Genomic DNA, 27,163 nt, shown 5'->3' with positions numbered 1-27,163 from the left:
CCCCAAGTGCTATATCCAGCCACCTTTTGAATGTATTCAGTGCCTTAGCCTCAACTGCTTCCTGTGGTAATGAATTTCGCAGGCTCACCACTCTTTGGGTGAAGAAATGTCTCCTGATATCTGTCCAAAATGGTTCACCCTGAATCTTCAGGCTGTGACCTCTGGTTCTGGACATATCCACCATTGGGAACATCCTCCCTGCATCAACCCTGTCTAGTCCCGTTAGCATTTAATACGTCTCCATGACATTCCCCCCTCGTTCGTCTGAACTCCAATGAAAACAATCCTAACCTAGACAATCTCTCCTCGTACTTCAATCATCCCATCCCTGGAATCAGTCTGGTAAACCTTCACTGCACTCCCTCGAGAGCAATAACAGCCTTGCTCAGGAAAGGAGACCAAAACGGCACACAATATTCCAGGTGTGGCCTCACCAAGGCCCTTTATAATTGCAACAACACATCCCGGCTTCAATACTCGAAACCTCTCGCAATGAAGGCCAACATACCATTAGCCTTCATTACCGCCTGCTGCACCTGCACGCTTACCTTCAGCGACTGGTACACAAGGACACCCAGGTCCTGCTGCACACTCCCCTCTCCCAACTTACAACCATTGTAATCTGCCTTCCTTGTTCTGTTACATGTTCTAGTGATGTTGTTTGAAGGATAAATATTGGCCAGGACACCGGGGAAAACTCTCCTGCTCTTCTTCAAAAGATTGCCCTGGGAGTTTCCACCCAGCTCAGAGGGTGGGTGTTAACTGTGGGCAATAACAGTTAAAATAGAGTTAGGAGCTGAATGACATCATCACCCTCCAACTTTGGAATTCCAATAAGGCCCTCATCTTTCTCATGCAAGCTGATTGCCTGCTGACCAGAACATGCGCTGTAAAAATGATAAAACAACAATTAAATGTTGCGGTGACAGAGCACCATAAACACAGTAACCATCCCAAATTGTCTCACCGAGACCTGAGGGAAATTGGAGGTTGAGATCATTAAATCACATGAACTAGGAGCAGGAGTAGGCAAATCGGTCCATCGAGCCTGCTCCACCATCCAGTAAGACCACAGCTCATCTGATTATGGCCTTGACTCCACTTTCCTGTCTGCCCTTGACTCACTTGTCAATCTGTCTAACTCAAACCTTGAATATATTCAATGACTCATAAGACCATTAGACATAGGAGCAGAATTAGGCCACTCGGCCCATTGAGCCTGCTCCGCCATTCAATCATGGCTGATATGTTTCTCATCCCCATTCTCCTCCCTTCTCCGCATAACCCCTGATCTCCTTATTGATCATGATCACGAAAGAGGGAAAATCGACGGTGGATATCTAAGGAAATAAGGGAAAGTATCAAATTGAAGGAAAAAGCATATGAAGTGGCAAAGATTGGTGGGAGACTAGAGGACTGGGAAATCTTTAGGGGGCAACAGAAAGCTACTAAAAAAACTATAAAGAAGAGTAAGATAGAGTATAAGAGTAAACTTGCTCAGAATATAAAAACAGACAGTAAAAGTTTTTACAAATATATAAAACAAAAAAGAGTGGCTAAGGTAAATATTGGTCCTTTGAGGATGAGAAGGGAGTTTTAATAATGGGAGATGAGGAAATGGCTGAGGAACTGAACAGGGTTTTTGGGTCGGTCTTCACAGTGGAAGACACAAATAAAATGCCAGCGACTGATAGAAATGAGGCTATGGCAGGTGAGGACCTTGAGATGATTGTTATCACTCAGGAGGTAGTGATGGGCAAGCTAATAGGGCTAAAGGTAGACAAGTCTCCTTGCCCTGATGGAATGCATCCCAGAGTGCTAAAAGAAATGGCTAGGGAAATTGCAGAAGCACTAATGATGATTTACCAAAATTCACTAGACTCTGGGGTGGTCCCGGTGGATTGGAAATTAGCAAACGTGACATCACTGTTTAAAAAAGGAGGTAGGCAGAGAGCAGGAAATTATAGGCCAGTGAGCTTAACTTCGGTAGTAGGGAAGATGCTGGAATCTATCATCAAGGAAGAAATAGCGAGGCATCTGGATAGAAATTGTCCCATTGGGCAGACACAGCATGGGTTCATAAAGGGCAGGTCATGCCTAACTAATTTAGTGGAATTTTTTGAGGACATTAGCAGTGCAGTAGATAATGGGGAGCCAATGGATGTGGTATATCTGGATTTCCAGAAAGCCTTTGACAAGGTGCCACACAAAAGGTTGCTGCATAAGATAAAGATGCATGGCATTAAGGGTAAAGTAGTAGCATGGATAGAGGATTGGTTAATTAATAGAAAGCAAAGAGTGGGGATTAATGGGTGCTTCTCTGGTTGGCAATCAGTAGCTAGTGGTGTCCCTCAGGGATCCGTGTTGGGCCCACAATTGTTCACAATTTACATAGATGATTTGGAGTTGGGGACCAAGGGCAATGTGTCCAAGTTTGCAGATGACACTAAGATGAGTGGTAAAGCGAAAAGTGCAGAGGATACTGGAAGTCTGCAGAGGGATTTGGATAGGTTAAGTGAATGGGCTAGGGTCTGGCAGATGGAATGCATTGTTGACAAATGTGAGGTTATCCATTTTGGTAGGAATAACAGCAAACGGGATTATTATTTAAAGGATAAAATATTAAAGCATGCCGCTGTGCAGAGAGACCTGGGTGTGCTAGTGCATGAGTCAAAGAAAAGTGGTTTACAGGTGCAACAGGTGATTAAGAAGGCAAATGGAATTTTGTCCTTCATTGCTAGAGGGATGGAGTTTAAGACTAGGGCGGTTATGTTGCAATTGTATAAGGTGTTAGTGAGGCCACACCTGGAGTATTGTGTTCAGTTTTGGTCTCCTTACTTGAGAAAGGACATACTGGCGCTGGAGGGTGTGCAGAGGAGATTCACTAGGTTAATCCCAGAGCTGAAGGGATTGGATTATGAGGAGAGGTTGAGTAGACTGGGACTGTACTGGTTGGAATTTAGAAGGATGAGGGGGGATCTTATAGAAACATTTAAAATTATGAAGGGAATAGATAGGATAGATGTGGGCAGGTTGTTTCCACTGGCGGGTGAAAGCAGAACTAGGGGACATCGCCTCAAAATAAGGGAGAGTAGATTTAGGACTGAGTTTAGGAGGAACTTCTTCACCCAAAGGGTTGTGAATCTATGGAATTCCTTGCCCAGTGAAGCAGTTGAGGCTCCTTCATTAAATGTTTTTAAGGTAAAGATAGATAGTTTTTTGAAGAATAAAGGGATTAAGGGTTATGGTGTTCGGGCCAGAAAGAGGAGCTGAGTCCACAAAAGATCAGCCATGATCTCATTGAATGGCGGAGCAGGCTCGAGGGGCCAGAGGGCCAACTCCTGCTCCTAGTTCTTATGTTCTCATGTTCTCTCTCTGTCTTAAAGACACTCAGTGAATTGGCCTCCACAGCCTTCTGCAGTAAAGAGTTCCACAGACTCACAACCCTCTGACTGAAGAAATAACTCCTCACCTCTGCTTTAAAGGATCGTCCCTTTAGTCTGAGATCGTGTCCTCTGGTTCTAGTTTTTCCTACAAGTGGAAACATCCTCTCCAAATGGAGAAAATCTAATTTGCCATCTGAGGGTCAGACGGCGGCTTCCACAGAACATTAGAGCCATTCACCCAATTGTTCCGGGACCTGTTTGTGGCCAACGAACAAGCAGAAGAATAGCCAGGTAGCCAAGAACCAGGGGAAAGTAGCCGAGGCGGGGGAGGGAGGGATAAACCGGGGGCGGGGGGTGGGGGGGTGGGGGGGGTTTGGGCTAGCAGCTAATCCTGAGAGGATAGAAAGGCGAACCACAAGAGAAGGGGAGGAGGGAGGGGCGGAAGGGGGCAGAAGGGGGGAGGGAGAAGAGGGAGGAGACAGGGAAGAATAGATGGGAATCAGAGAGGTGGGGGGGGAGGCAAGGGAATGATAGCCGGAAGGAGGGCATGGGAAACTATAAACAACTTGGCATCTACAGGAACAGAGAACAAGGAGAGTACAGGCGAAAGATTGGATAAACGGCTGAAGCGGAGGTGAACGCGAGACGACAGCGGCAGCTAAATCTGTCCGGGAGAAGCAAGAGGCAACACCAAACTCATTTGAGTATTGCCCACTGTAATTGTTTCTCCCGCACCCAAATGTGTATCTACCTCACCAGTCCCCCCCCCCCCCCCCCCCCCCCCCCCCCCCGCAAACAGATGCCTACTTATTTGTTGAAAATAATGTTGCCAATTGGACAGAGTTGCTGTTGTTGAGCTAATGCATAATACCCGACCAGTTTTATTTTATTTTATTGTGTGTGTGCTTTTCTAATCTATATATATATATTTTTTTTCTGTGTACCCAATAAAAAAAACAATATTTATTTTTTAAAAGTAAGGATTTGTGCTACAAGACCAATTTCACAGTATAGTTATCACAGTAGGGGGCCTCCCCATTCACAGTTTGGCTGACAACTCCAGATGCTTATAACTTCTTTGAAGTGGGACTATGAATGCACACACTTATTCCCATAACTTTTTAAATTATAGTGAATTAATTTTTATCAATGAGAGTGTTTTTTTTTTAAAATAATGATTGCATCACTAGACACTTCAAAAATAATCCCAATATGGTTATTGAGGTCTGGCAATGGTAGATACTGAGCCAGTTGGCAAGAAAGTTGAAGGGCAAATGATGATGGGTGGACAACATAGAACATAGAACAGTACAGCACAGAACAGGCCCCTCGAGCTCAATGTTGTGCCGAGCCATGATCACCCTACTCAAACCCACGTATCCACCCTACTCAAACCCATGTAACCCAACAACCCCCCCATTAACTTTACTTTTTTAGGACACTACGGGCAATTTAGCATGGCCAATCCACCTAACCCGCACATCTTTGGACTGTGGGAGGAAACCGGAGCACCCGGAGGAAACCCACGCACACAGGGGGAGGGCGTGCAGACTCCACACAGACAGTGACCCAGCCGGGAATCGAACCTGGGACCCTTGAGCTGTGAAGCATTTATGCTAACCACCATGCTACCCTGCTGCCCCTGCACATGGATGGCATGAGTTGGCATTAAGTTGATATAGAGGCTGTGAAGGACCATGGGTTTTGGGTAGCGGGGTATAGGTTGGCATGAGGGTTTAGGTGAGGGGTAGAGATGGCATAGTTTGTCATGGATGGGACCCTGGAAGGCTGGGGGTGTGAGGGCTGAGGGCTGGCTATCTTTTGCTTTATTCATCCTCTTGCTGTGCCAGAGGTCACAAAGCGGACAATTTTTGCCAACCCATCTCTACACCTGGCAGTCCCCGTGCTCCATGCTACCTTCAAACTCCCTCTGGGGTGGTGGGCCCAACTCTCTCTTCCAATCCAAAAACACCCCCCTCCCCTCCGCCCCCACATCCCCAAAACAAAATCGGATTTTCTAGGGCAATCTTTCCCGGGTCGGATTTGCAGAGTCAGGAATTGCCACAACCCTGCGCTCCTGAACCAGGAGCAAAGATTCAGGCCTGGGTATCATTAGATCAGGTTAGATGGATTGTGGATACTTCTGAACTGAAATATGTGCATCCTCCCTGTTTGTCAAATTGGGGGCTTAGTTTGATCGTTAGTGCCCAGTAAATTGCCGCAATGCAGCCAGTTTTATAGACGAGAGTTTCCACGGTTCTTCCACTGAAGTTGCAGCCCAGATCTTTTTTTTAATGTCTTTTTATTGGATTTTTGCAGAGTATATTTTGGCGTTATTTACAAAGGATATGATATGAGTTCGCTGCCGTTGTGTTCTCGTGCACGCTGCCGATTCACCGTCCCTCATAGAACATAGAACATAGAACACTACAGCGCAGTACGGGCCCTTCGGCCCTCGATGTTGCGACGACCTGTGAAACCATCTGAAGCCTATCTGACCTACACTATTCCATTTTCATCCATGTGTCTATCCAGTGACCACTTAAATGCCTTAAAGTTGGCGAGTCTACTACTGTTGCAGCAGGGCGTTCCACACCCCTACTACACTCTGAGTAAAGAAACTGCCTCTGATATCTGTCCTATATCTATCACCCCTCAATTTAAAGCTATGTCCCCTCGTGTTGGTCATCACCATCCGAGGAAAAAGACTCTCACTGTCCACCCTATCTAACCCTCTGACTATCTTATATGTCTCTATTAAGTCACCTCTCAGCCTTCTCCTCTCTAACGAAAACAACCTCATTCCTGAGCCTTTCCTCGTAAGACCTTCCCTCCATACCAGGCAACATCCTAGTAAATCTCCTCTGAACCCTTTCCAAAGCTTCCACATCCCTCCTATAATGTGGTGACCAGAACTGCACGCAGTACTCCAGGTGCGGCACACCAGAGTTATGTACAGCTGCAGCATGACCTTGTGGTTCCGAAACTCAATCCCCCTGCTTATAAAGGCTAGCACACCATATGCCTTCTTAACAGCCCTATTAACCTGGGTGGCAACTTTCAGGGATTTATGTACCTGGCTGCCGAGATCTCTCTGTTCATCTACACTACCAAGAATCTTGCCATTAGCCCAGTACTCTGCATTCCTGTTACTCCTTCCAAAGTGAACCACCTCACACTTTTCCGCATTAAACTCCATCTGCCACCTCTCAGCCCAGCTCTGCAGCTTATCTATGTCCCTCTGTATCCTATACATCCTTCAGCACTATCCACAACTCCACCGAACTTCGTGTCATCTGCAATTTACTAACCCATCCTTCTACACCCTCTTCCAGGTCATTTATAAAAATGACAAACAGCAGTGGCCCCAAAAAAGATCCTTGCGGTACACCACTGGTAACTGAACTCCAGGATGAACATTTGCCATCAACCACCACCCTCTGTCTTCTTTCAGCTAGCCAATTACTGATCCAAACAGCTAAATCACCTTCAATTCCATACTTCCTTATTTTCTGTAATAGCCTACCGTGGGGAACCTTATCAAACGCCTTACTGAAATCCATATACACCACATCAACAGCTTTTCCTGATCCACCTGTTTGGTCACCTTCTCTAAAAACTCAATAAGGTTTGTGAGGCATGACCTACCCTTCACAAAACCGTGTTGACTATCGCTAATCAACTTGTTCTTTTCAAGATGATTATAAACCCTATCTCTTATAACCTTTTCCAACATTTTACCCACAACCGAAGTAAGGCTCACAGGTCTAGAATTACCAGGGTTGTCTCTACTCCCCTTCTTGAACAAGGGGACAACATTTGCTATCCTCCAGTCTTCCGGCACTATTCCTGTCGACAAAGACGACATAAAGATCAAGGACAAAGGCTCTGCAATCTCCTCCCTGGCTTCCCAGAGAATCCTAGAATAAATCCCATCTGGCCCAGGGGACTTATCTATTTTGAACATTTTCCAAAATTGCTAACACCTCCTCCTTTTGAACCTCAATTCCATCTAGCCTGGTCGACTGAACCTGAGTGTTCTCCTCGACAACATTGTCTTTCTCCAGTGTAACACTGACGAAAAATATCCATTTAACGCTTCCCCTATCTCCTCTGATTCCACACACAACTTTCCACTACTATCCTTGATTGGCCCTAATCTTACTCTAGTCATTCTTTTGTTCCTGATATACCTATAGAAAGCCTTAGGGTTTTCCTTGATCCTATCCGCCAACGACTTTTCGTGTCCTCTCCTCGCTCTTCTTAACTCTCCCTTTAGGTCCTTCCTGGCTAACTTGTAACTCTCAAGTGGCCTAACTGAGCCTTCATGTCTCAAGCTAACATAAGCCTTCTTCTTCCTCTTGACAAGTGCTTCAACTTCCTTAGTAAACCACGGTTCCCTTGCTCGACAACTTCCTCCCTGCCTGACAGGTACATACTTATCAAGGACACGCAGTAGCTGTTCCTTGAAAAAGCTCCACATTTCGGGGTAGCAGGGTAGCATGGTGGTTAGCATAAATGCTTCACAGCTCCAGGGTCCCCGGTTCGATTCCCGGCTGGGTCACTGTCTGTGTGGAGTCTGCACGTCCTCCCCCTGTGTGCGTGGGTTTCCTCCGGGTGCTCCGGTTTCCTCCCACAGTCCAAAGATGTGCGGGTTAGGTGGATTGGCCATGCTAAATTGCCCGTAGTGTCCTAATAAAAGTAAGGTTAAGGGGGGGTTGTTGGGTTACGGGTATAGGGTGGATACGTGGTTTGAGTGGGGTGATCATGGCTCGGCACAACATTGAGGGCCGGAGGGCCTGTTCTGTGCTGTACTGTTCTATGTTCTATGTTCTATTTCGATTGTACCCATCCCCTGCAGTTTCCTTCCCATCCTATACATCCTAAATCTTGCCGAATCGCATCATAATTGCCTTTCCCCCAGCTATAATTCTTGCCTTGCGGTATATACCTATCCCTGCCCATTGCTGAAGTAAACATAACCGAGTTGTGATCACTATCACCAAAGTGCTCACCTACATCTAAATCTAACACCTGGCCGGGTTCATTACCAGTACCAAATCCAATGTGGCCTCGCCCCTTGTTGGCCTGTCTACATACTGTGTCAGAAAACCCTCCTGCACACACTGCACAAAAACTGACCCATCTATAGTACTCGAACTATAGTATTTCCAGTCATATTGGAAAGTTAAAGTCCCCCATAACAACTACCCTGTTACTCTCGCTCCTGTCGAGAATCATCTTTGCAATCCTTTCCTCTACATCTCTGGAACTATTCGGAGGTCTATAGACAACTCCCAACAGGGTGACCTCTCCTCTACTGTTCCTAACCTCGGCCCATACTACCTCAGTAGACAAGTCCTCAAGCGTCCTTTCTACCGCCGTAATACTTTCCTTGATTAACAATGCCACACCCCCCCCCCTCTTTTACCATCTTCATTGTTCTTACAGAAACATCTAAATCCTGGAACCTGCAACAACCATTCCTGTCCCTGCTCTACCCATGTCTCCGAAATCGCCACAACATCGAGATCCCAGGTACCAACCCATGCTGCAAGCTCACCCACCTTATTCCGGATGCTCCTGGCGTTGAAGTACTTACACTTCAAACCAGCGTCCTGCTTGCCGGTGCCCTCTTTCGAACTTTTAACCCTATCCCCGACCTCACTACTCTCAACATCCTGTACACTGGGACTACAATCTAGGTTCCCATCCCCCTGCTGAATTAGTTTAAACCCCCCGAAGAGCACTAGCAAATCTCCCCCCCAGGATATTGGTACCCCTCTGGTTCAGGTGAAGACCATCCTGTTTGTAGAGGTCCCAGCTACCCCAGAATGAGCCCCAATTATCCAGGAAACCAAACCCTCCCTCCTGCACCATCCCTGTAGCCACGTGTTCAACTCCTCTCTCTCCTTATTTCTCACTTCACTAGCACGTGGCACGGGTAACAACCCAGAGATAACAACTCTGTTTGTTCTAGCTCTCCTGTCCTCTGCCTGTGTTCTCCTTTTTCTCTGTTCCTGTGGATGTCAGGTTGGTTAACATATCCCTGCCTCCCCCTCCCCCCGCCTCCCTGGCTCTCCTCTATTGTTCCCTGTCTCTTCCCTCCTCTCCACCCCCAACCACCTCCATGGTTCACGGTCGGACAGCCAGTCCGCAGCTCTGGGTGGTGCTGCTGACCGCCAGCTGAACAGGATTCTACGGCGGGCGATCAGGGAGGCAAAGGCAAGGGCGTCCGCCCTCCTCCCCAGGAATAGATCTGGCTGGTCTGATACCCCGAAGACCACCACTATCGGGCATGGCTCCACCCTCACTCCCACCACTTTGGACATAGCCTCGAAGAAGGCTGTCCAGTACTCCACAAGTCTGGGGCAAGACCAGAACATGTGGGCGTGGTTGGCCGGGCCTCCTTGGCACAGTTCACACCTATCCTCCACCTCCGGGAAGAACCTATTCATATGGGTCCTTGTTAAGTGGGCTCTATGTACCACTTTTAGTTGCGTCAGGCTGAGCCTTGCGCAGGTGGAGGTGGAGTTGACCCTATGCAGTGCTTCGCTCCAGGCAGCCCAGATCTTACTACTCGCCGTTCTCGACTGTTGCTACATCTCTGACAGTCACATCAGTTTTACTCAATTTTTTCCTTCTATATAATGGAGATGCCCAAAAGAAAGTAAGTTGTGAGGACCTTGGAGAACAAAATTGTCATTAACTGGAAGATCATGCAATGGATTCAGAAAAACCTGTAAGGCATTTCATTTGACAAGCTGTGAATATTTGAATATTTAATCCTATTAGTAACCCTAAATAGAGAATTGAATTAAATATGACAAGGTAATAAGCGACTTTGATCTTGCGTAGGAAAAGATTAATAATAAAGAACTCAGTTATTCTCCTCTGTTGCCTTCAGGATATTTGTCCAAATCATTTCCAAACATCGGCTCAAATTATTCTTGGGACGGCTTCATTAAATCTTCAAAAAATTCTTTGTAACTTTGGCAGGGTTAAAACAAACTGATCACCTTGAACTAAGTCTGCAAACTATTTTGAATTTCGCATTTCTAACATTGAAATTCACGTTGAAATTGATGAGCACAGATGTTTGTCTGTGACAGAGGAGTGTGTGTGTGTATGTGTGTGAGAGACAGAGATGTATGCGTGTGTAAGAGCGAGTGTGTGTGTGTGTGACTAAATCTCGCTCACTCCCAGTCTCAGGATTCTTAATCACCCTCATCGCCACACACCAACTTGCACTCTCACAGTGGGTGAAGGTGAGTGAGTGAATGCCGTGAGGCTGAGATTAAGCCAGTCGCACCCATCCTCGCCCTGTCGCACATTAATAGTCATCGTTATTTATTACTAATTTTTAGTCATCATTTTATTGCTTTGCCATTGTTTGTTTTTGCTCAGCATGTTGGTTCTTTTCATGAACAAAGAACAAAGAACAAAAAAAAGTACAGCACAGGAACAGGCCCTTCGGTCCTCCAAGCCTGCGCCGACCATGCTGCCCATCAAAACTAACATCTTCTACACTTCCGGGGTCCGTATCCCTCTATTCCCACCCTATTCATGTATTTATCAAGATGCCCCTTAAACGTCACTATCGTCCCTGCTTCCACCGCCTCCTCTGGCAGCGAGTTCCAGGCACCCACTACTCTGTGTAAAAAACTTGCCTTGTACATCTCCTCTAAACCTTACCCCTCGCACCTTAAACCTATGTCCCCTAGTAATTGACCCCTCTACCCTGGGAAAAAGCCTCTGAATATCCATCCTGTCTATGCCCCTTATAATTTTGTAGACCTCTATCAGGTCGCCCCTCAACCCCCTTCATTCCAGTGAGAACAAACCAAGTTTATTCAACCTCTCCTCATAGCTAATACCCTCCATAGTGGACAACATCCTGGTAAATCTCTTCTGCACCCTCTCTAAAGCCTCCAAATCCTTCTGGTAGTGTGGCAACCAGAATTGAACACTATACTCCAAGTGTGGCCGAACTAAGATTCTATACAGCTGCAACATGACTTGCCAATTTTTATACTCAGTGCCAATGAAGGCAAGCATGCCGTATGCCTTCTTGACCACCTTCTCCGCTTGTGTTGCCCTTTCAGTGACCTGTGGACCTGTACACCAATATGTCTCTGACTGTCAATACTCTTGAGGGTTCTACCATTCACTGTATATTCCCTTCCTGCATTAGACCTTCCAAAATGCATTACCTCACATTTGTCCGAATTAAACTCCATTCGCTATCTCTCCGCCCAAGTCTCCAAACGATCTAAATCCTGCTGTATCCTTTGACAGTCCTCATCGCTATCCGCAATTCCACCAACCTTTGTGTCATCTACAAACTTACTAATCAGACCAGTTACATTTTCCTCCAAATCATTTAAATATACTAAGAACAGCAAAGGTCCCAGCACTGATCCCTGCGGAACACCACTAGTCACAGCCCTCCAATCAGAAAAGCACGGTGTTTCATGCTTCAGATTTTGTTTAAATTCATGTTTAACGTTGTGCCAAATCTTATCCTTCCAAAGTTCCTGATTGGCCACTTTGAAGGAGAAAAAGATTGGAATGGGTCCACCCCTCACACAAACAGGTTGAAGCAGCCCATTCGAGGCAGCCTGTTCGAGTGGATTAATCCTCTACCTGTCCTCTGAAATTGTGAAGTCGAAAATGGCTGGATTTCAGTAATATTACTGAAAGCCTGCTTCACGACACTGACTCCCCAGTGTGCTGAACCCAGACTGAATCTATCATGGACATGGAGTCTAAAAGCCCACCAGCTCCAGCAATACCACATGGAATCCATAGGACCTCAGTGAAGTGGGTTTGCCAAGGGTTTTACTGCTGCTTCTCTTAGCTTGAACTTGCCAACACTTCGCATCACAGGCAAAGGACCTAAACCTCACAGCAGCCCTATTGTCAATATGGTATGGTGAAGGAGAGGCCAATGGTGTTTCATAGAATCATAGAATCCCTGCAGTGCAGAAGGAGGCCATTCAGCCCATCGGGCCTGCACCAACTATTTGAAAGAGCACCATACACAGACCCAATCCCCGCCCTGTCCCCATAGACCCACCCAACATTTTTGGACACTAAGGGGCATGGTCATGGCCAATCAACCTAACATGCACATCGTTGGACTGTGGGAGGAAACCAGAGCACCCGGAGGAAACCCATGCAGACACGGGGAGAACGTGCAGACTCCGCACAGTCACCCGAGGTCGGAACCGAACCAGGGTCCCTGGAGCTATGAGGCAGCAGTGCTAACCACTGTGCCACCGTGCCACCCAGCAGATTAGGAGCAGGGTGCTCCCAAGACAGGGTTGCAAATCTTATATTTGCCTATTCTCCCATTCAGCCGCTCTCAGTACACAACGATTTCCCTCTGAATGTCGAAGTATGGTGTCAGAATGAGTATTCGGGTGAATGCCCTGAAGCAAATTTACAGAACCGTAAGAAGTGAAAATTCCCCCACATCAATTAGCTTCTCACTTCACTCACAAAGAACATTTTATTTTATTTACAAAACTTGAACCTATTTCTTTCCCAAATACACATTAGGTTGGTTTCCACAGAGTCCATCCATTACTGGGTTAGTATCTGATCTTGCCACATATTTTTAAACTTGAAACTAGCCTGACATAACAAAGGAATATCAAAAACAGAGTTTGGAGCTCCTTAAACTTCTTTACACTGCCGGTGGCCACAAGTCAGCAATATCATTCTTTGAAGTAAACTTCTGTTGAGATGCCAATGTTTGGTGCATTAAGAAATATTACAGCACTAATTATAGCAGGTCGTTTTAAACCTTGGCGGATAAAGGGCCGCTTCTTTAGTTGGTATTGCAACAACATCACGAGGTATTCCTGGAAAAGAGAAAACAACTGAGGCTCACACTATGCTCCAGAATGCATGAAATATGCATGTCGTTATAAAACCTACCAATAACATTTACTGGCCAAATCATTCAACATAAAGGCTTGCAGGAAAGACAAATTACTTATTTAACAGCTTTCCAGCTCTGCAGCAAAAATGTTCAAACCCGTTGCCTGTTAATCTGTACCCTTCCATCCATTCCTCCAATATCTTGGGAACAATAATTCCTCTAATTCACATCGAGAATGTGAGTGGAAAATACTGAGGCAAAAGGCACTGCGCAGTTGAGTAAAATAAAGATCCGCATTTATACAGAATGTTAGAGATGGATGAACAGTCTGGAGCGTCGTTTGATCATTTTGGGGAATTATGGCATATTTATGCAGAATTCCCCTAATTTGAATAACTGGCTGTGATAAAGTCGAAGGTAATGTCAACAGAACTGGACAGGCCCTGTGGGAAAAATAGGTTGCCTTATCAAAAAAAGTTTTTAGTTCTGTGCTATTTTCCTAGAAGGGGCTGATTTAGCACAGGGCTAAATCGCTGGCTTTGAAAGCAGACCAAGGCAGGCCAGCAGCGCGGTTCAATTCCCATACCGGCCTCCCCAAACAGGTGCCGGAATGTGGCAACTAGGGGCTTTTCACAGTAACTTCATCTGAAGCCTACTTGTGACAATACGCAATCTTCATTTCATCATTTAAAAAAATGTTTAGAGTCATCCAATGAGCTCTACCCTGCAGCTTGCCATGGTCCCCACGCCCTGCCAAATATTCTCCCTTCAAATATTCATCCAATTCCCTTTTCAAATTGATGAATCTGCTTCCAGCAAACTTTCAGAAAGCCTACTCCAGATCATAACAATTTGTTGCATAATAAAAAAGTCTCTTCATTCTCCTCTGGTCCTTTTGCCGATTGCTTTTGTGGTGGAATGGGGGAGGTGTCACGCCTTTGGCATTCCTTCGGAAGCGACATTTCTGTGGTCATAAACTGTGCCACTTGGAAACCAAAGAATACCAACAATGGAAGATGGCAGACTTCGGGTAAACAATATTGCAACGCACACTCAGCAAGCGAAACAAAGTCAACACTGAAAATGTTTAGCTGTTAGACTGTTATAAATAGTCATTTAATTGTTTATTATTGCAGAGTAGAAGCCAAGAGAGTCTTTTTTAGTGTAACTCCATTGCTTGACTCCAGTCTTGTGTTTTTTTCATGTTACTGTCATTTGTTAGATTATTTTGACATACTATTGATCCGTGCTATGAATCCGCTACATAAATCCCAGGCCCGGCTGCAAGGCTCTTATTCATTAAGCATTAGCTATGCAGAACTGTGCTTTCCGCATTACTCAGCAGAAGATGCCTGCAGGGTTTTATTAGAATGCTGGAGTGTAGGAAGAGCATACTACTGCTGAAATTTCACACAACACCAGCTCTAAGTATTCCAGCACAGGCAGCTAACATGCAACGTTTAATAAGTATCAGCACCCGGCATTTAAATGAAGTAGCTAAATCTGTAAGTGATGCAGTAACCACTCACTCAGCTGCAGGTCAGATTACAAGGACTTCAACTTCTCTTTATCAACCCTCAAATGGTGACATGGTTGAATCTTTTTGGGATGTTCAGTTTGCAGTGATCCTCCACCTGCAGTGACCTTGCATTCCAGGGGCTGGTCCAGAAAGTTAGGATACTTCCTCTCAAGGCAACCTTGCTTTAAAACGGGACCTCATCATGACCTTGCTTCTCCAGCTGAAAGTCCTACCATTACCACTGCACCCCACCCCCCACGCTTTCTGTTCCTCTTGATCTCGTCTCCTGCGCAACTCTCTTTCCCTTCACCCACTGGCGGCTAAGTCTTCAGCGAGAGGCCACATGCTCTACAATACTCTCCCTAATAAAGCCCTTTGCATCATCAACTTTCCCGCCTCCTCTGTGATCTCATTAAAACCAATTAAGCTTCACCAGTCCAGCTCTCTTAGTCTCAGGGTCAGTTTCCATGGTTTGATCATGTCTCTGTGCAAAGTGCTCGAGAGCATTTTTTGTGTGTCAATGGCTATGTGTAATCATAACCTGTTGTTATGGAAGAACTATTTTTTCTTCACAGAGCAGTTGATGGATAGAACAGATGCCTGCAAGACATAATGAACTCATTTATGACTTTTGCATGAATATTTAGTGTTCCAACAGGTGCACTGATGATCAAAGCCTCTCAGTTGAGGGTTATCACAGATTGACAGAAAGCAGCAGCTGTTCTATCCGGGAATAAGCACCGACTAGCGGTGTAACGTGTTTCAATATGAACGATGCTGAAGCGTCCCTGAATATGGAGCTGGATTCTCTGGTCTCCCAGCCCCGTGTTACTTCGCTGTGGGCCGTTCGCTGATGTTGGGATTCTATCTTCCCACCACTTGTCAATGGAAATTCCCATTGTAGCCACCCCACGCTGCCAGGAAACCCATGGGCAGGTGTGTGCTGCCAGCGGGAAAAGTGAATCCCAACGACCAGAGAATTCCAGCCAAGATTTCCACTTAGGGGCTCAACTTGAGGGGAATTGAAGACCAGGAAAAGTGTAATTTCATAGAATTTACAGTGCAGAAGGAGGCCATTCGGCCCATCGAGTCTGCGCCTGCTCTTGGAAAGAGCATCCTACCCAACACCACACTATCCCCATAACCCAGTAACCCCACCCAACACTAAAGGCAATTTTGGACACTAAGGGCAATTTATCATGGCCAATCCACCTAACCAGTGCATCTTTGGACTGTGGGAGGAAACCGGAGCACCCGGAGGAAACCCACGCACACACGGGGAGACCGTGCAGACTCCGCACAGACAGTGACCCAAGCCGGGGATCGAACCTGGGACCCTGGAGCTGTGAAGCAATTGTGCTATCCACAATGCTACCGTGCTGCCCTAAATAAGAAATATGCAATGAATCTGCAATATCAATTTAAAAAGTATCTGTAATCAATATTGTTTTGTGCATTCTTATCTATCTTTGAAGACATATAAGATTTATCAAAATAATAATTGGAGTGTGTTGCCCACATACATTTGACAAATGTACACAATTGTTTTTCTTTTTTCATGCAGAACTGGATTAGATATCCATTCGTGGGGAGCTCAGAGCTGATAGTCCAGATACCAGCTGTAATTCAGTGTGATCATTGCAACCAGTTACAAGAAAGATTTTAGAGCTGATTTTATGAATAAACTCTGCCAAGAGGGGACTCCAGACTAGGCAAAGATTGAAATTCAGACAGCTGTGGTTTGCTGGTCGTGAATTTTCCTGTTTCCTGTTGGTGCTACAGACTGATGAGAATCCCTGTTGGCAGTATAGACCCACAATAGGTCAGTCACAATATGCATTCCCTTGCTCCAATGCAATCAGCTCCTAGTGTGATATCACACACCCAAACACATCAAAATTAGGGTAACAGTTTAAACCCATGGTGAGGACCCATTTATATCGACTGCACTATAGACACAAATGGAGAGAATGAACACTAAAATGTTGGCATGTTGAAGCCTCTGAAAGCACATCAACTTTGGTTAACACTAAAATTGAACTTTTACGTGAATATTTGCTTTTGGCGCTGTGCAAGGATACACAACATTCTTATTGACCCTCCCTGGCAGAGAGCTCAGACCTGGAGATTTTCTGTTGCTCTAAGCATATGCCAGCCACAAATTGGCACCTGTAGTACAATGTTGGCTTAGTCACATGCAAAATAACTTTCTAAATGTTCATAACTGACCAGTTATGGTGGTAGTATTCATATCGAGGGAATAAATCACCTTCATTACTGGGCCATTAGCATTAAAAGATCTGGGTTTTGAATGTTTTATGTCCTGACAGCTCTGATATGTAACATAAGCTGCCATCCTGGCTATGGTTGGCGGAGGTCTGGACCAATCATTAAAGGGCAGGTGTCAAATTTCACCATTCAGTTCGTAAAATAAAGCCGGAATAAAAAGCCATCAAGAGTAATGTTGACCATGATTATTATAAAAACCTGTATCTGAGGACCCGGGTTCAAATCCCGGCCCTGGGTCACTGTCCGTGTGGAGTTTGCACGTTCTCCCCGTGCCTTCGTGGGTTTCGCCCCCACAACCCAAAGATGTGCAGGTTAGGTGGATTGGCCATGCTAAATTGCCCCTTAATTGGAAAAAATGAATTGGATATTCTAAATTTTTTTTAAAAAGTAATGGGCAATGCGTGCTGACTTCGCTAACGACATCCACATCATTGAAATTAATCTAAAAACAATTTGAACAATGTTGAAAAGTGATGGTGATTTCTTTGCATATCTATATAGGGACCTTACCGTGTACGGACCAAAATCTCTCCATGGGGGTGACACGGTAGCACGGTGGTTGGCACTGCTGCCTCACAGCACCAGGAACCTGAGTTCAATTGCGGCCTTTGGTGACCATCTGTGTGGAGGTTGCACGTTCCCCTGTGTCTGTGTGGGTTTCCTCCGAATGCTCCTGTTTCCTCCCTCAGTCCAAAGATGTGGAGGTTAGATGGATTGGACGTGCTAAATTGCCCTTAGTGTCCAAAGGTTAGGTGGGGTTACAGGGATAGGACAGGGGAGTGGGACTAGGCACGGAGCTCTTTCAGAGGGTTGGTGCAGACTCAATGGGCTGAATGGCCTCCTTCTGCACTGCAGGGATTCTATGATTCTAAGGGCGAAGGCAATGATTTGTGAAAGGTTTCTCACTGGTATACTGGATTTCTCATGAATATTCCCTTGGGTGCTCTTGTTTCAAGGAAGTATTTGATCACAAGATGCACGCTCATGCCGGCAATAACCTTCATGGGTTTGGATGGGATAGTCATCTCCATTTGACACAAGCTAAACAATAATAACAAAGTGGACAGGAATGTTAAATTGGCAGAGATTTAAAAATCTTCCCTTGAGAGGGCGAGAAACACCTTTCAAAAGCCTTTCCTGAAGGGATTAAATAAATTGGGGAATGGTCTGTGAAGCACATTCTACATGTTCTGTGAAGGGAAAGGACCTGTTGAAGCAATGCCACAGTCATGTTTAAATAGAAAGTCTCCACAGGGAGAAAAGCACTGAATCGCTATTTCCTCTGAGTCAGCCACCTATTTCACGAGGTCATTTTCATGCCGGCTGTCCATGCTGAGGTTACTCAGGCACTGCACCATTACATCCTCACATCTGTGGATTACTCACGTTTAAACATTTTACAACGATTTATATTTATGCGACAACCTTCAAGTACAGGGCAGCAAAAATTATTCAAACTAGTTTACGGAATGGATGCCATGGTGTGTGAATTAGGAAAGTTGACCTAAACTTTTCTTGAAATCTCAGTTTCTAGGAAGTTTCGAAGGGCAGGGAGAGAATGTTACAAATCATGTATCCCACGGCAGCACGGTAGCATTGTGGATAGCACAATCGCTTCACAACTCCAGGGTCCCAGGTTCGATTCCGGCTTGGGTCACTGTCTGTGTGGAGTCTGCACATCCTCCCTGTGTGTGCGTGGGTTTCCTCCGGGTGCTCCGGTTTCCTCCCACAGTCCAAAGATGTGCAGGTTAGGTGGATTGGACATGATAAATTACCCCTTGGTGTCCAAAATTGCCCTTAGTGTTGGGTGGGGTTATTGGGTTATGGGGATAGGGTGGAGGTATTAACCTTGGGTAGGATGCTCTTTCCAGGAGTTGGTGCAGACTCAATGGGCCGAATGGCCTCCTTCTGCACTGTAAATTCTATGATTCTATGATCCCAGCAATTGACTGATCCTCTAAATGGCTTAAAAACAAACATCTTTAACCATGACATCATGCAGCTTAACATCATTTTCACTCATTCAGTTTGCCACAAACGCGGTTCAAACAAGTGTCCAAAGTAACAATATTTTACATGACATATAACGAGGCACTAAATCAGCATCTTGTTTCTGACGCAGCACTATATCCTAAACATTGTGTTCACTGCACTGTTATTATCTTAATAAGCATGTAGCACATGATTAAAATGTTACTGTCCATAGACATTACAGAGGGAAATTATAGTCATGATTTGTTCACAGTGTGAGTCCCGTTAATCAGATGTTCAGAATAGACTGCAGAGAGCCAGGGCATGAAATCCTTTGGCTGAAGTTTAAAAAGGTCATGTTAGCGGAGGAGGAGGGAGGGGCTGGGGAAGGAGGCGTGGGTGGTAGAATCTGAAGCTCTCGCCTCAGTGATTGCCAAGTTTTCCACCTCAATCAACAGCGTGACCACTAGCTCAGCGGCAGTTAGAAGGGTTTTGTGTAAACTCTGTAGCGACAGTCCTGGATTCTACAAACCAAGTCCCCATCCAGCTGGGCAGATGTGTCTGATGAATGGAAGTGACCTTCCCCCATTGAAGGTGGGGCTTGCCTAGGGGCAGATATTCTGGTCTAAGAAATCTTGGGGAAGGAAACGGGGTAAATATCCCAGCTACCCCTCCCTAATAAGTCTCTCAGAAGTTCCATGTACAAGGCATTAGTTAAGACATGGTCTAGACCTGAACATGACAGATGGACAGATCACCCTCAGTAGAGAACAATAACCAAATATCCATTTGTTCTTCCTTCCTTCCTGCCTCCCTTTCTCTCTTCTTTCCTTTCTTCCTTCCTTCCTTCCTTTCTCTCTTCCTTCCTTTCTTCCTTCCTTCCTTCCTCTCTTCCTTCCTTCCTTTCTTCCTTCCTTCCTTCCTTTCTCTCTTCCTTCCTTCCTTTCTCCCTTCCTTCCTTCCTTTCTCACTTTGTTCCTTCCTTTCTCTCTTCCTTCCTTCCTCTCTTCCTTCCTCTCTTCCTTCCTTCCTTTATCTCTTCCTTCCTTCCTTCCTTTCTCTCTTCCTTTCTCACTTTGTTCCTTCCTTTCTCTCTTCCTTCCTTCCTCTCTTCCTTCCTTCCTTTCTCTCTTCCTTCCTTCCTTCCTCTCTTTCTTCCTTCCTTTCTCTCTTTCTTTCTCTCTTTCTTACTCTCTTTCTCTTTTTTTTCTCTCTTTCTCTCTCTCTTTCTCTCTTTCTTTCTCTCTTTCTCTCTGTCTCCTTTATCTATCAAGATTTCCTGAAGGCTCAATCATGTCCCACTTCCCTACCTTTTACTTTTCCGAACAGTATCACCATGGCTACCATCAAAAGTAGAATAATCTCCAGCAGTAACAAAATTGTTTGGCTCAAAGATTGTTAACTTTCACTTTGAATGTGGAAGGATGTGGCAATTACCTTCCTTGCCCCTCAGTTGTTCTTCACATATTTTCTCGGCTATCTCAGGGGCAACGGTTAATTTGAAAGAGAGAAAATGAATGTGTTTCTGTCACATCTTTCATCATTTCAGGATGTCCCAAATGACTTTGCAGCCAATGAAGTACTGCTGAAGTGTGGTCACTGTTGTAATGTAGGAAACACAACAGCCAGTTTATGCACAACAGGATCTGACAAACAACAATGTGATAACAATCAGATAATCTGTTTCTGTGCTGTTGATTGAGGGATAAATATTGACCAGGACACTGGGAATAACCTGGTAGATGGTTTCAATAAAAAGGTTGTCCTGTGGTAGGCATGGGGAAGCTGAAACATTTGGTTCATGGCACGATTAGTTAAGTAGATTATTACATATCGCCCAGCCACAGAGTCAGCAATTCAAATCGCTGTGTTCCTCGTGACCTGAACTCCCCTGCTCTTCTTTCCTCTAATGCCACGGGATCCTTTTGTCCAACGAAGGACCTTGGTTTAATATCACTTACCAAACGACAGCACACCCGACATCGCAGCACTCTCACAGTGTCAACCTAGATTTGTTTGCATCAAGTTCTAGAGTGATCACGAATACAAATCCAGAACCTTCTCACTCAGAGTGGAAACATGGCCAATTGAGCAGTAGCTGACATCCTGGTATTAGACTGAACTCTGGCATTGTCCAATGAGGGACAGGGGGAGGGGGGGGGAGGGAGGGGGGGTGTCACAAACAATACTCCAGGTGTGATCGGGTATTGAACACTTTGGACTGCACTGAGTCTCGGAATGAGAATGGACGTTTTATGCATTTGTCAAACTGGATTCAATGGTCTCCTGACAAGCTTTGCCTTAAACTGATTCCTTATCTGCCCCACAGCAGCATTGTTTATAAAATTAGCACAAGCCCTTTGGGTCGATGAAAGTCATTAGACTGATAATGTTTTTGTAGAAACAGGCAGCAAATCTGAACGAGTTGTTTGCTGAAAGATAAGACATTGTGAAATGTTTTTTTCCAAACCAATTGAAAATGCACTTATGTGAGAAATAAGAGGATGATCAGAGTGAGAGTAGGGCCGACCAGGGATAGTGGAGGGAACTTGTGCCTAGAGTCTGAGGAGATGGGGGAGGCTTCAGTATTCACTAGAGGGAGGGACGTTGTTGCTCACGGGAACTTTGTGAAGCAGGTTAATAGAATCAAACAGGTTGATATTAAGAAGGAGGATGCGCTGGAAATTTTGTAAAGCATCAGGATAGATACGTCCACTGGGCCAGATGGGATATGCCCAAGGTTATTATGGGAAGCAACGGAAGACATTTCTGCACCATTGCCAATGATCTTTGCGCCCTCATTCTCCACTGGAGTATTACCGGATGATTTGAGGGGCAGCACAGTAGCATAGTGGTTAACACAGTTGCTTCACAGCTCCAGGGTCCCAGGTTCAATTCCCAGCTTGGATCACAGTCTGTGCAAAGTCTGCACATTCTCCCCGTGCCTGCGTGGGTTTACTCCGGGTGCTCCAGTTTCCTCCCACAGTCCAAAGATGTGCGGGTTAGGTGGATTGGCCATGCTAAATTGCCCTTAGTGTCCAAAAAGGTTAAGTGGGTTTATGGGGATGGGGTGGAGGTGTGGGCTTGGGTAGGGTGCTCGTTCCAAGGGCTGGTGCAGACTCAATGGGCCGAATTGCCTCCTTCAGCCCGGTAAATTCTATGATTCTATGATTGGAGGGAGGTGAATGCCATTCCCCTGTTCAAGAAAGGGAATAAGGAAATCCCTGGGAATTACAGACCAGTCAGTCATACGTATGTGGTGAGCAAAATACTGGAAAGGATTCTGAGAGATAGGATTGATGATTATTTAGAAAAACATAGTTTGATTAAAGATAGTCAGCACAGCTTTGTGAGGGGTAGGTCATGCCTCACACGCCTCATTGAATTCTTTGAGGGTGTGACGAGATACATTGATGAAGGTCAGGCAGTGATGTTGTGTATATGGATTTCAGTAAGGCATTTGATAAGGTTCCCCATGGTAGGCTCATTCAGAAAGTTCGGGGGCATGGGATACAGGGAAATTTGGCTGTCTGGGTACAGAATTGGCTGGCCTAAAGAAGGCAGCGAGTGGTAGTGGATGGAAAGTATTCCGCCTGGAGGTCGGTGACCAGTGGTGTCCCGCAAGCATCTGTTCTGGGATTTCTGCTCTTTGTGGTTTTTATAAATGACTTGGATGAGGAAGTGGAAGGGTGGGTTAGTAAGTTTGCCGATGACACAAAGGTTGGTGGAGTTGTAGATAGTGCCGAGGGCTGTTGCAGGTTACAACAGGACATTGACGGGATGCAGAGCTGGGCTGAGAAGTGGCAGATGGAGTTCAACCTCGATAAATGTGAAGTGATTCATTTTGGAAGGTCGAATTTGAATGCTGAATACAGGGTTAAAGGCAGGGTTCTTGGAAGTGTGGATGAACAGAGGGATCTTGGGGTCCACGTACATAGATCCCTCAAACTTGCCACCCAGGGTGATAGGGTTGTTAAGAAGGCGTATGGTGGGTTGGTTTTCATTAACAGGGGGTTGAGTTTAAGAGCCGCAAGGTTTTGCTGCAGCTTTATAAAACTCTACTAATACCACACTTGGAATATTGTGTCCAGTTCTGGTCGCCTCATTATAGGAAGGATGTAGATGCTTTGGAGAGGGTACAGAGGAGATTTACCAGGATGCTGCCTGGACTGGAGGGCATGTCTTATGAAGAAAGGTTGAGGGAGCTAGGGCTTTTCTCACTGGAGCGAAGAAGGAAGAGAGGTGACATGATAGAGGTGTACAAGGTGATGAGAGGCATGGTGATATAGCCAGAGACTTTTCCCCAGGGTGGAAATGGCTGTCATGAGGGGAGATAATGTTAAGGTGATTGGAGGAAGGTGTAGGGGAGATATCAGAGGTTGGTTCTTTACACAGAGCGTGGTGGCTGCGCAGAATGCACTGCCAGCAGAGGTGGTGGAGTTAGAATCATTAGGGACATTTAAGCGACTATTCGACAGGCACATGGACAGCAGTAAGTTGAAGGGGTGTAGGTTAGGTTGATCTTAGATTAGGATAAATGGTCGGCACAACATCATGGGCCGAAGGGCTTGTACTGTGCCGTACTGTTCTATGTTCTAAAGCTGCCACATAACTGAATCTTTCAAACAGATCCCTCATTAGAATTCTTTGCACAGTGTGAAAAAAAACGGGGTAGACTTCCTGATCAGGCCTCTGATTGGTCCTCAGTTGGAAATTTGTGCGATGACATGCCTACATCACCTGACTTTGCATAACAGCTTAATTTACATAATTGAAGGTGCGTTCCCAACAGGTATTAGGCTCAAGCTAGATACTGAAGACCCAGAAGTTGGAAGATGGGAAATTACATGTTAAAACGTTTTTAAGAAAAGTTTGCTGGAGATGACGAGAAGCATTGAAGCGATCTGGCCACTTCAAAGTGAGTGACAAACAACATGGAAAGGGATCTTAGCATTTTTGCTAATGCTGTTTTTGTTTTTAATGCATAATCTAAGTTTAGCAAAGGCTTATTGGAATTTTATTAATTTTCCAGGCCTACAGTATATTTCACTGAAAGGGCTTACATAGTTCAGCTTCCAAGGCACTGCTCCTACCTCGTCAAGGGTGTTGACTCCCTACCAGACATTTGCAATGACCTGTTCCATTAAACCCAAAATCCATTCAGCACCTGTGCAATAAAGTTTACAGCTCTCACGTCCAGCAAGAGACACTGATGTGCCCTGCACCTATAAAACAAGTGAAGCATACACAGGCCTTTAACACTGAAAGAAAACTGATATGCTCTTGGTACTGCCATACAATGGATATAACATTACACGGTGTGAATAGTTACTCAAGTGAACAACTTAACAAATAATGGCAAAATGGAAGGTCACCCGTGAAAATTCCCTCTTGTGCTCACGGTGAATTACGTTTGTACGTGCATCTTTTTGCCTCCGCTCCCTGGCAGAAGCATTGGAATCATGTACGATGGACAACATCATGGTCACTGACCTGGACTGCAACCTCTGTCCAGGCCTTGTTGGTCAGGTATGGTTCTCTCCTCCTGCGATACTGTGACAGCAAAATATCCCAACTGGCGCTCACCTCCTCCAACCAGTACTTTGAGGCTTCCATCCGGGAAATGGGGACAGAGTGTCCACTGAACTTGCCATCCTGAATGTCATGTCCACCAGGTGCTGAGGCCATGATTTCTCAGACGGGCAAGATCAGAATTTCTCTTGCAGACAGCTCCCTGAGCCCACCCACCCCCCCAAATCCCAGACACCTTTCAGGAAGCCTTTGACTTTTTGAAGCCCCTGTTGCCCCCCCCCCCCCCCCCCCCCATCCCCACCCAGATACCCAGACCACTCAGGGATATGTGTCACACTGGACTGGACTCAATTGACAAGTCAGTGTGGATTCATGTCGCTAACGTGATGTCCCCCGGGAGCCAATTCCACATCCGTGTCCAGACCCCCTGAACACACATCAAACGGGTATGAAATTCAGGTCATTGGCACAGGTATCATTACAGTGGGTGACATCTCTCTGTCACTGCCTCCCCTAGTGATCCACAGAATGCATAGAAACCCTGCAGTGCAGAAGGAGACCATTCGACCCATCGAGCCTGCTGACACTTTTTGGAAGTGCACTCTACCTAGCCCCACTCCCCCGCCCTGTCTCTGTACCTCCCACATTAATCATGACCAATCCATCTGAACTGCACATCTTTGGACTGTGGGAGGAAACCGGAGCCCCCGGATGAAACCCACGCAGACACAGGGAGAACGTGCAGACTCCTCACAGACAGTCACCCGAGGTCGGTTTGCCCCTGGAGCTGTGAGGGGGCAGTGCTAACCACTGTGCCACCATGATGTGGTGCATCAGAGGTATAATTCCACTGAAGAACCCAGCTAGGAGTCTCACTGCTTGTATGAGACTACAGCACGGCGGGTGCAGCCTGCACTATCAACTGCACCCCCACCCACCTCTGACTTTCAACTCTTCTTGACTTATCCCTATTTCTGATTGGTATTGTTCACTTTGTGATTATTTGTCAAAAAGTATTTCTTCCAAATAATTCCACTTGGTACCAAACTGTGCTCACTACAAAGCCATGGGGCTGGATTCTTCCAAAATGGGACTATATCCCCACGTCGATGTAAAAATGCTGCCGTTTCACTCTGGAGTTTCTGATAAAAAAGATCAGCCAATTAACTCACCTGCAGGGGGCTAGCAGGGAACCAGAGTGATTCACGCAGCTTTAGCTGTTGATAGGGCCCCCGCACTTCCGGTTTCGAGTCCGCGCATGCGCACGGCGGCGGCCTGCAGCAGCTGCGCCGAGCGCCCTGAGGAACTCGGACCGCGGAGGCAGCTGCAGAATGTAGGCCCCCCGATCGGCCGCACGCCTGAAGATCCGACCAGCCCGATCTGTCCCCCAGCCGCCCATAAGGCCCCCGCCCGTTGTCCAACCCCCCCCCGCCCTCCACCGGGCGGCCGCGGACTGAGTCCGCAGCCACCACGCGAGCTTCCCGACCGGCCATAGGTTGTTAGAACCACGGTGTCGGGAACCCGGCTGGTCGGGAGCGGAGGGTCGCTGGGCGGGCCTCTGGCAATGGGCCCCCAGCCGCAAGGAGTACTCGGTGAATGTGGTGGTATGATTAACATAGCTGTCTGCCATTGGTGCAGAACACCGGCTTACCATTGGCCCTGGTCGGCCATGTGCCTCTCGACCGATTGGTTGAGGCCAGTCATGTGACGGCTCCCCGATTGGTCGAGAGGCTGAGTTAACCCCGCCTCCAGAGCAAGGTATAAATACCCAGTACGCCCGGCAGTCGTCCATTTACTGTAGTCGACCGCAGGGCTAACATCTAGCTTATTAAAGCCTAACTTTTGTACAGCAACTCGTCTCGCGTTCAATTGATGGTTCATCAATTTGATATGCTAGAATTTTGAAGATGGAGCTCCGGATCAAGCCCGAATGCCTCCGCATCAGCCCGCAAACTCAGAACGCTTCAGAAATCTTTAAACATTGGCTGGCGTGTCTCGATGGCTACCTGGCGGCTGCAAACAGCCCCCCCACCATGGCACAGAAGCTTCATATCCTCCACTCCAGCGTGGGCACGGCGGCCTATACGATGATTGCGGAGGAAAAAGATTACGACGCGGCCATGGATAAGCTGAAAGGATAGGTTCTTAAGCCGGTAAACTGAGTGTACGCCCGACATCTGCTGGCTACCAGACAGCAGCTCCCCGGTGGGTCCTTAGACGATTTTTACCGGGCCCTCGCTGTCCTGGGGAGGAATTGCTCCTGCCTCCAAGTTTCAGCCACGGAGCACATGGAACTTCTGATTAGAGATGCTGACGTGGCTGGGATGCAGTCTGCCGCTATCCGCCAGCGGCTGCTGGAGAAAGACAACCTCAGCCTAACTGAGGCACGGACTCTCTCCACCTCCCTGGAGGTCGCCGATTTAAACGCCCGCGCCTATGTCCCCAGCCGCGCTGCAGCGCCCTGGGCCTCCTGGCACGCTTCCCCACCGCCATCCGCCGCTCCCGACCTCCCTCAGGCCTGCGCCGCGGGACGCCCCAACAAGTCCGCGGGGCCCCGCTGCTATTTCTGTGGGTTCG

The sequence above is a fragment of the Scyliorhinus canicula genome, chromosome 16 (assembly GCF_902713615.1).
Source record: "Scyliorhinus canicula chromosome 16, sScyCan1.1, whole genome shotgun sequence".
Taxonomy (NCBI): Eukaryota; Metazoa; Chordata; class Chondrichthyes; order Carcharhiniformes; family Scyliorhinidae; genus Scyliorhinus; species Scyliorhinus canicula.
This window is presented reverse-complemented; position numbering follows the sequence as displayed.